At 34.1% G+C, this 11,132-nt stretch overlaps 1 non-coding gene across 1 annotated transcript; it reads left to right on the top strand.

Annotated features, from left to right (window-relative positions):
* On the top strand, positions 1-74 carry TRNAI-AAU (transfer RNA isoleucine (anticodon AAU)). The gene has a single exon. It is a non-coding gene; the product is annotated as a tRNA-Ile (tRNA).
* The last annotated feature ends 11,058 nt before the right edge of the window (positions 75-11,132 follow it).

Raw genomic sequence — 11,132 nt, 5'->3', positions numbered from 1 at the left:
GGCCTATTAGCTCAGTTGGTTAGAGCGTCGTGCTAATAACGCGAAGGTCGCAGGTTCGAGACCTGCATGGGCCATGAAAGTTTTGCCCAATGCAAACATCGCCAAAGAGTTACCTAAATTCTTCATCTTCTGGTTCCATGCTTTTGCTTGTGCTATTTTTAGCCTGACTATACACATTTGTATGCCTTTGGTTGTGCTATCCACTTTTTCGTCCTATACTTCTCATAAGATGCAACCTCGTACGAAACAATGTGTTTTCCTTGACTATCCACTTTGGTTATAAGAAATACTTTTGTTTTGATCATATTTTTTAGGGGAAGTTTATTTCATGGCATGTTCCCTTCGATGAAAATGTCTTTCCTTTTGCTTCTCTGTCCTCCTCTTCTTCTTCTCTTGACTTCTCACCCATTTCTTCTCCTTCTGCCTCTATTTTGCCCATTTTTCCCAGCAAGTCATGCACCTGATAGTAGTGATCTTTTGGGTGTTCTACTTCGTCTTTTGTTGTTGCATCTACAATTGACTTCATTCCTAGTTCTGTCGTGGACTTATCACCTACTGTTCTTTTGCCCTCTACTGTGAATCATAATTCTTCTTTGGGTGAGTATTATGCTAATTTTAGCAACGTTTATCCTATGCAAACCCGATTGAAATCTAGAATTGTGAAGAAGAAAGTTTTCTTCGAAAAACCTGTTCTGATTGATGAGTCTTTAAAACCTACCTCATACACCCAGACATCTAAGCTTCCTGAGTTGTAGAATGCTAAGTCTGATGAATTTTCTGTCCTTACCAATCTACATACTTGGACTTTGATTCCTTTGCAATCTCATAATAATGTTATTAGATGCAAATGGGTGTATCGTGTCAAGCATAACCTTAATGGTAGCATTGCTTGATATAAGGTTCGTTTGATTGTCAATGGGTTTCATCAAGAAGAAGGGTTGGGGTTAATTATTATGAGACCTTTAACCCAGTTGTTAGGAAACCGACTGTTCGGGTTGTTCTTTCTTTAGCTGCTCATTTTAATCGGTCTCTTTGACAGTTAGATGTTAAAACTACTTCGTTACATGCTACTCTTCAAGAGGAGGTCTATATCCAATAAGACTTTGTTCATCCTCGTTTTCCTAGGCATGTTTGGCAGCTTAAAAAGTTGCTTTGTGGTCTCAAAGTGCCCCACCCACCTCTCAATTTGCTCATCCATCCAGTTGGGCTGAGTCTATTATATGGTCGATGGTCTATTATGTGGGCTCGACCATTGAGTACAATTTTTTTAAACGATATGTTGTAAATTTCGTCAAAATATCGGTATTTTTGCGATATTTCGACCACGTTTTGTTTTATCATCAATAAGGAGGGACCCACGTGTTGAACAACATTTAGTACACTGGTTCAAACTGATATTTCCTTTTTCTAATCTTATTTTGAGGTTTTTTGTAAACTATCTATAAAGACTAAAATCGTAATTTAACCAATGTCAATTAACCCCTCATAAAATCCTCAATTAATAGAAATATCAAATAATTTTGAAGAGAACCTGAGAAAAATATTCAATTAATTCATGTTTATTTAATTTATGAAGAAACAGTAGAGATTTGTGAAAGTATGTGTTGGAAAGTAAAATCTGACTTGCCACAAAGGTAAAATCTGACTCGTCACATGGACCTCTCATGATAGATCGAAAGATCTACCTCAAGGTGTGTAGACAAAGGTACGTATATATCGACTTAACTTATGGAGCTCGGGAGGAACTAAAAATCTTGGCTAATGACTTAACGACCTACGAGCTTGTCAACCTATATATGGTTCAACAAATGGTCTTATCTCTCACCACTTGCCTATCAAAGGGAACTCACTCCTTCAGATTAGGTACGCAGTTATATTTGACACTGACCTACTCAGCTCGAATTTGGACTGACTTGAGCTTCAAAGTGTTTGTTCCTTCTTTACATGTCTCCTCTTGGGTAGCTCACTCCTCCATGACTCGTCCACGTGAAAAATGTAGCTGACTTTCGATATTTAGGAAGAATTCGGCATTAATAGTATGTAACGTTTGTTAACTATATTTAAGTTGAATTACTCTCATGGTTTAGCTTCATCATTTATATAATTTTAGAATTTTAAACCTATACTAAATAATGGTAGTTAATGTGTTGGAGGGTAAAATATGATTTGCCATGTAGAGAGTTAGGAAAGATCAATATGTTAGATCTTTACCCGTAATATCGAACATATGAATTTGGTAGCTCAATCAAACTCTTGTTGGTTGATGGAAATTTCATACTTCGAGATACGAAGTCTGACTTAAGTAACCATCTATCTAATTCGTCAACGGCCTAAGAGAACGGTACGGGGGCTCCACCACTTGACATCCTATAAATTGGAGCCCCACTCTCACTTTATGTACGCAATCAAATTCCTTGGCTTGAGACATAAAACCAATCTCTTACCTGGCCGTTGGAATGTTTTTTGCCTTTGTGCAAGTATTTCCTCACTAAGCTCTCCCAAAATCTTGGCCATATGTGATCCTTAAAAGGAAAGGATGGTGAAAGGGAAAGTTAACTCCCATTCACCACGTCACCAATTCCCAGCATAGGTTAGTTTTTTTTTCCTTGATTTAATTTACTAGTTTAACTAAATAATTAATTAAATTAAATTAACAATTAATTAAATCAAATTTAATTAATTACGAAAAAAGTTAAAATTAAATTAAATCTAATTTAATTTAACCAAATTAATATAACTCATTAATTTAATTAAATAATATTTAATTAAATTAAATTTAAATTAATCATCCATATTAGAATCGTATTCAAATATCCATCTCTCTCATGACCTATAGTATTTAATACGAATCCAACTCATATTGAATTTAACATATAGTTTAATATAATTCACATTAAACACATTATTCTCTATATGTTATTCTTTCACACTATATACTTTAATTTTTTAATCCAATTCAAAATTAACTTTATATCATAATGTATGAACATACATTATATTAATTGCACTTCATAGAATTAACTTTAATTCCCTCTAACAAATTTTAACAATTCAAATTCTTTTAAATACTAAATGTTCTTAATTATCCTTTACGAGGTAGCAGAAGGACCTAATAGACCAGTCAAAAGCTCCAACAATATGAGATTAATTGATTAAACTCATTAATCAAAGTAATCAACATTTGTTGACTATGGGTCACTCCACTAAAGACCCACAGCTACACTCTTCTAACTATAGAATATTTTGTTTCCACGAGTATTGACCATTAACAGTAAATCAATATTATTCATGAGTGTTCGTAACTACAACTGGATCAAATTACCGTTTTACCCTTGAATGACCTATTTTTCCTTAAGTATCGCTAATCCTCTAATGAACAACATGTTTATAGTCTAACCAGTAAACAGAAGTCCTTCTCGAGCCAGTGAGAGGGTGGAGCCCCATGTTTAAGTCTTAGAGTCAGCAATTAAGGGAACATTCATCTACTTACCCTGAAGTAGGGAAAGAGTGGATTCCATCTATTGTTGTTATGTTCCCAGCTTCCCACTTGGTCTTGTTTCCAAAGTGATAGGCATATTGAGTCGGCTAACACCGAGCCACTCTCACCCATGTAAATCAAGAGACAATCTCTTGCAAGCAGGAGTCCATAACACACTCAGGATTAAGATTGTGTTAGAAGATCATACTATGGAATAATAACCTAATTAGTCAATGGTGTTACATCTAATAATTATTATTTCGCAGTCCGATCTTATGCAAATTCATTGCATATGATACCCACCGCCACTCACATTTCTCTACATGAACAAGTTGGATCAATTCATTTGTATTAAGTACAACGTGGGTCGTACCCATAGTGTCATCATAATAAGGTACTCAGCCTATATCCATATATTATAGACCCTTCATGTTATTACTTGAACATATCCCTCATATGTCCATTACATAGTGTTCAAGCCTCATAAAATAATTTAGCTAGCATGTTAGTTTATTGGATTTGGGTCAATGCAATGCTAAAATAAACCTCAATAACAACTTTATTGAATAAATAAAAATTGTTTACATTCACTACCCACAAGTTTAGGACATAAAACCCAACAAACACGCACTTGAAGTAAACTCTAGTGGAGTGTACAAAATCTCGAAGTAGTGGGTGTACAATACTTTAAAGTACAAATATAATAAACTAGGGCATACACTATACCCATTACATATCTCTCACTTGCCTTAGACTACATTGTACATTTCTCGTAGACCTAGACTTTCTAAATGGCCCTCGAACACTTTAGCCGTGAGAGCCTTTGTAAATGGATCAGTAATAATGTTGTGCTCCGAAGCGATCTTTATGACGATCACGTCCCCTCATTTTACTATTTCCTGTATCAAATGGTACTTCCTTTCGATGTTCTTGTCTCTTTTGTCACTTCGAGGTTCTTTGGAATTTGCCATAGATAAAGAGTGATGGACAAATCCATATTTGGAACAACTTCCAAATCCATCGAGAACTTCCTAAGCCATACAACCTCTTTTGCTGCTTCACAAGCAGCAACCTATTCAGCCTCCATCGTAGAGTTTGCAATGCATCCTTGTTTGATGTTGCGTCATACTATAGCCCCTCCATTAAGAGTGAACACTAATCCTAATGTGGATTTCCTAGAATCCTTGTCAGTTTGGAAATCAGAGTCAGTGTATCCCGTAAGGATCAAATTCTTAGCCCCATACACAAGCTTATAGTCCCTCGTTCTCCTAAGATACTAGAGGATTCCCTTAACGGCATTCCAGTGATCATATCGTGGATTGGATTGATACCTACTGATAATCCCTACTGCATAGCAAATGTCAATGTTAGTACACATTATGACATACATTAGGTTGCCCACAACTGAAGCATAGGGAATGCGTCTCATATCGTCAACCTCTTAAGGTGCCTTAGGACACTGTTCCTTAGACAGGGTAATTTCATACTTGAAACGTAGTAAACATTTCTTGGAATTTTGCATCGAATATCTTACAAGCACTTTATCGATATAAGATGCATGAGATAGGACTAGCGTTTTGTTCTTTCGGTTCCTCATGATCTGAATCCTTAGAACGAACTGAGCTACTCCCAAATCTTTCATTTGGAATTGAGTTGCTAGCCACTTCTTAATGTCAGTCAGGAAACCTGCATCATTCTCAATTAGTAGGATATGATCCACATACAACACTAAGTAAGCTACAGTGTTGTTGATGATCTTCTTGTATACACAAGGCTCATCAACATTCTGGTCAAAACCATAAGATTTGATTGCAGTATCAAACCTTATATTCCAAGATCGAGATGCTTGTTTTAACCCATAAATGGATCATTTAAGCTTGCAAACTTTTTACGCTTGACCTTGCTCAATTAACCCTCTGGTTGAGACATATAGATACTCTATTTAAGATTTCCCTTCAGAAAAACAGTATTGACATTCATTTTCCAAATTTCATAGCCATAAAATGAGATAATGGACAAGAGTATCTTATAGACTTTAGCATGGCAACCATGGAGAAGATTTTCTCATAGTCCACACCTCCCTTTTGGTATAACCCTTTGTCGCAAGTCTGGCTTAAAAGGTCTGTACCTTTTCTGTGTCTCGTTTTCTCTTGTAGATCCATTTACAACCTATAGGTTTTACCTCCATCAGGTTGATCTACAATGTCCTAGACAGAATTGAAGTACATAGACTCCATTTCCAGGTCCGTAGCTTTGACCAATTCATCCTTATCAACATCTTCCATTGCCTGTCTATATTTCAATGGATCCTTAATGACATCATCGGGTACGATGACTTGGGCTTCAGTTAAACCCATGAAGCGGTTAGGTTGTGAATAACCCTCTTACTACGTCAAAGCATTCTTAACTCTTGAAATGGATTTGATTGACGTGATGTACTAGCGCATCAACAACTCTTGTTGAACTACCAACTTCGTCAACAACTATTGTTGATGTGTTTGTAACTTCATTGGAAATCTCGTTTAATACAAAATTACTTCGTGGTTTGTGATCCCTCATGTGGCTTCTTTAAAGAAAGTAGCATTTTTTGATACAAATATTTCGTTCTCTTGTGGATAAAAGAAGAGTCCACCTCTGGTTTCCTTGGGGTAACCTACAAATAGGCACACTTTTGAACGAGGTTCCAATTTTTTCAGATTTGTCGCTGGCATGTGTGCTGGACATCCCTAAATCTTGAAGTTGCTTAAACTTGTTCTATGTCCTTTCCATAGTGCAAAGGATGTTTCAATAACCGGAACGACCCAACCCAAATGGTAAGGATTGGGTTGAGTTGAAAAAAATTTGGGTTAGATTAGGTTAGTTTTTTCTAGAATCGAAAATTCAGTTCGGTTTTCGATTTAGGAAAATTTTTGGTCGGTTCAACCCGAACCGAAGCAATATATATATAATTTAGGGTTTGGGATTAGTTTCTGCCCTTCCCCTCCCTCTCTAGTCTCCCCCACTCCCTTTCTCCTCTCCCTCTCTCTCTAGAATCATTTTTAAAACTACGTGGTCTGATCTTGTCGTCTTTTTCTTCATTTCCGTAATGACTTAACTGCATATCTTCAATCTTTGTTCTCAATAGAACCTTAAAATTAGATTACTCCAACACCCACATTTCCCCGCATTTCAAACCCTCATTTTCGACGGCGGCGGAGACTCCCTCGCTCCCCCATTCTTCATCTCTGCTCTGCCCCCGTCCCTCATCCCACTCCCCTTTTCATGCTCCTCCGATGCTTGCTACGATGTGACAGAAGTTTTGAGAGTTGGGTTGGATTTTAATGGACTTATCTCCCTCTTTGTTTGTTTTTGTTTGGCACTCTTCCCATCCTTCTATCTTAACTCTACGACCCGGCCCGATTCCACCTGAAAATGTAAGTGTTGGGTTGGGTTGTATTCGTCATTATGTTTGGTTTTGCAGGTTCTCTAATATGATTTAGTTGAAAATTCGGGTTGGTCTAAAAAATTCCTCTAATCCAAACAAACCCGACCCTTGAACACCTCTATGTCTTATGCTTTGAAAAGACATAAATGAAAAATTATTATTTTTACCATCTTCTTTAAAAAGAAAAAAAATCCCAACGTTTCGGTTTATTATTTTCCGTTTTCTAGAAATAGATGGTTCAACGTTTATTATTTTCCATTTTCTAGAAAGGTAACATTATCATTTTTTATTGCTTGTTTCTCATTTCTATTCTATAAGAAATATAGGTCTTCGGTAAATGTCCCTATTTTATAAAATACATTATTAATATTAGAAAAATAAAAATTAAATAAAAATGATTATTTAATTTAAAAATTAATTTTCATATGAAATTTTATTTATTTTTAATTTAAAATTTTAGAGAACCATAAATTAAAAAAATATATGAGAATACAAAAAACAGCACAAAGAATTTACATTGATTCACCTACCTTAGGAATTAGTAATTCTTATGTGTTTCCCGACACCAAATGTTGTAGGATCAGGCAGTTGTCCCATGAGATTAATCGAGGTGTGCATAAACTGACTTAGACACTCACGGATATAAAAAAAGAAAAAATCACCAAGCAAGGGCTACATTTTGTCTTCTGCTATAAACGAGTTTTACTATAATAGGATTGATATATTGGGCATACAATATCTCTCTCAAGATGTCTCATCAAAGACCACCTAGCTTCTAGGAATTACACGTTCATAGGAAACAAGAATGAAAAATCTCACCAAATACTCACAAGAACTGGTTGCTAACGATGCACTTCAACTTGGGATCTCAAACTTTACATTACTCTTCCAATTACAGCCTCATAGCCCTCCCAATCTGTGTGCAACAACAGAACCCACGGTTGCCCCTCAATTGATTTTGTGCGGAAAAGCCGTTTTTATACATTGTGACAATGTCGCAGTGCTACGAACTTTTAAGTGTGCTTCACGCCCCATTGCGACCGCACTAGGCGCTGTACTCTCGGCCAAAATGGCCTACTAATAGCCCACTTCTTCAATTTCTTCATTCTCGCTTCTTCCCGATCCCTTCCGACGTTATTTTGGCTTCATATCCCAACAAACATGTTTCTGTTTATTTTTAAAAAGAGAACAATAAATATTTACCGAACGTAATTCTGCTCTTATTTATTAAAAAAGAGTAAACCAAAACAAGAAATAGAAGGGAAACAAGAACATTATCAAACATGCCCTTTATTCAAATTTATACTTTCTACTTTTCCAAAAATATAAATAAAAGCATCGTTTTTTCTTTGTTACGTATAAAGAGCATAGTAAATATTAAAAATTTAAAATTAAATAATTTTTTTAATACTTTATTTTAAAAAATAAATGTCATGTGAAACTTTTATTTTTCTAAAAGCCATCCAAAATTCATCCTAACTTTTCTCTCGAGTCCTTATTTTACATTTTTTTAATACAACATGTTAGTGATGGAAATTCGAACTCATAATCTTTTTGATCGAACCTATATGTCATAACGAGTTGAATTATACTAAAGTTGGCAATATATTGTACCCATTTTGTATTTATGTGTGGTTTGTTTGTCACATATTTTTTGTTATTTGAGTTAAATGGGCGACTATGGATTTGATTTAGGTTTTGCTATTTTTGTAAAAATTGTTAATATTAACGGCATTGAATGAAAATAAATTAACAAATGCAACCCATGCACTGAATTGTTTATTTATTTATTTAGTTTTTTAAAACTAACTTTACTAATATTTTTTCATTTTCGATACAAATCATAAGTTAAATAAATTATTACTTTGAATGCTATTATTTTAGTTCAAACCTTCCATAATAACAATAATAACCCACCTACAAATATGCAATATCTCATCCCATATTTGTTATATTAAAAAAAACAATAATAACCAATTCATAATAATATCTCAATACCCATTTGCATCTTAATTTCGCTCTATTATTATAGCATATCATGTCCCTTCTATAACAATGCATTTAGAAAAACATGTCCGGTTAATGCATCATGTTTCTTTGCTAGGGGTTGGAGGTCTACTTCTATTCTTATATTTGTTGTACTAAAAAATAAAAGATAAAATGAATTTATAAATATTTGAATGAAGAACGAGTTAGAGAAGCATCGACAATTTGTGAAGGATTGCTTGCAGCAAGAAAGTTGTGTGGATGTATTCTACTTGCACCAATTTGAAGGACCATGTAAATGAGCTGCTCTTTCTTTCGACTCCAACGCATCAAAATCTCATCTCCGACCACATATCCTTTGCCTTCAATTTCCCATTTGATATGGAATCCGTCCCCAGTTGCCGACTTCTTTATAGTTGTTTCTACGGATTCCTTTCTCTTCGCATCGAATAAAGTTATGTTCACTCCGTTCTCTTCGTCCTCCCTCATCTTTCTAAGTTTGTTTCTCGAAAACTTATTGAGTAAATTCTCTTTTACTTTGACCTCGTCTTGTTTCAACACCAATGTTCCATTCATCTCACTTACTCCCAATGTCTTTTCCATTGTCCAGTTGTTGTTAGCGGCCATTTTGGTTTCTTCAATTTTAATCCGTAGAGTTGCCATGTAACTAACCCAATATATATGGGTAGGCATATAGAATATTCAAATATTTAATATTAGGCATGTTGTGAATCCATGGGAGGACATGTGATTTTCATTAGCTTCTTTTTACACTTGAATAAGGCTATTTAATGTGTTTGTCAATAAAAGGAAATCATGCTATAATTAATTCATTAAACATATAAAACAAATGGAATTATATTAAGGTTTGTTTGCCAAATGAGCATAGATCAACGATAATTGTCATGTATATTCAATCAAGAGGTTGTGAGTTTGATCTCCTACCTCCACATGTTGTACTAAAAATATATATATATATATATATATATTAAAATCTCCTTGATAACTATTTTCTTTTTCTTATTTTTTGTTCTTGAAAATTAAGTTTATAAACACTACTTCACCGATGTATTACTTTGGTTTACATGTACTTCAAAAAAAAAACTTTAAAATTTAAGCTAAATTTTGAAAATTAACCAAAGTAGTTTTTTATTTTGAAATCTATAGTATATATAAAAAGGGCTGTAGGGAGAAACTTTTTCTCCCTATTTTACCCTTTTAATTTCAATATTCCCATAGATATTTTGAGGGTAATTTTGTACTTCAAATATAAATTTTTTTCTCTCACTCCCTCTTCCTCCCCCTCCCACGCCACTTTCCTTTTTTTTTCATTTCTTTTAAAATATTTAATCTCCATAATTATAAATCTTACATTTCTCAAATTAATTTTCTTTTTCTAATAAACTCTCTCTCTTAAAATTTAGAATATAAAGTGTTAGAATATGGAGGGTTTTGTCTCTTTATTTCTATGTTAAAAAGTTATAACTTATTTTGAATTATAATTAATAAAGAATTTCAAAAATTTCGTAACTTTTTATTTTCTACAACTATATAAAGAGTTTTTTCTTACTCTTTCTCCCAATTTTTTCTTCATCAAAACTTGAGTTTCTTTTCTCTTTCGGTATGTAAATTTTATTCTTTAGTCAATGTCTTGTGTTTTTTTATATTTAGTTAGATTGTTTGATTGAATATTCAAATTTTTTAGTTATTTTTTTTCCAAACGACTCAATCAACTGGAAAAAGGATAGTGAAAATGAGTGATAAGATTGAATCACATTGGACAGATCCACTTTGGGATGGTACTTGATAACCGCGAGAACTCTCTCAATGACCTCCTCCTTGGAAAGGTGATCATCGTGTGATGAAAATAGCCGGAGCAATCCATTGGAACATGGCTACAGTTGGCATTCCCCGCGAGCTATGACAAAGAATTGGACCGGAACTCGAACATGGCAAAGAACGGCTGCCCTCAACGCATCTCTATCTCTCACTATTTTTTTTTTGTCATTTTATTTTTCAATGACTCAAATAAAAAATTGAAACAAAGTTGTATTTACTTTTATGTATTCCTATGTTCAGGGAAAAAAAGATGAAAAATCCATGAATATGTGTTTTTTTTAGAAAAAAAATTTAAGTAATTGAAGAATAATACTTTTAGTCACACTAACCGCATCAATGTGTGATGAGAATTATTGAGACGTTGTTTTATGAGATAAACATTGAAAATACGAAAAAACTTGGTGA

Source organism: Momordica charantia, assembly GCF_013281855.1.
Source record: "Momordica charantia cultivar OHB3-1 chromosome 1 unlocalized genomic scaffold, Mcharantia_2.0 BLBB01000001.1, whole genome shotgun sequence".
NCBI lineage: Eukaryota > Viridiplantae > Streptophyta > Magnoliopsida > Cucurbitales > Cucurbitaceae > Momordica > Momordica charantia.
Note: the sequence above shows the minus strand (reverse complement) of the source record. Positions and strands in the feature narration are given on the sequence as shown.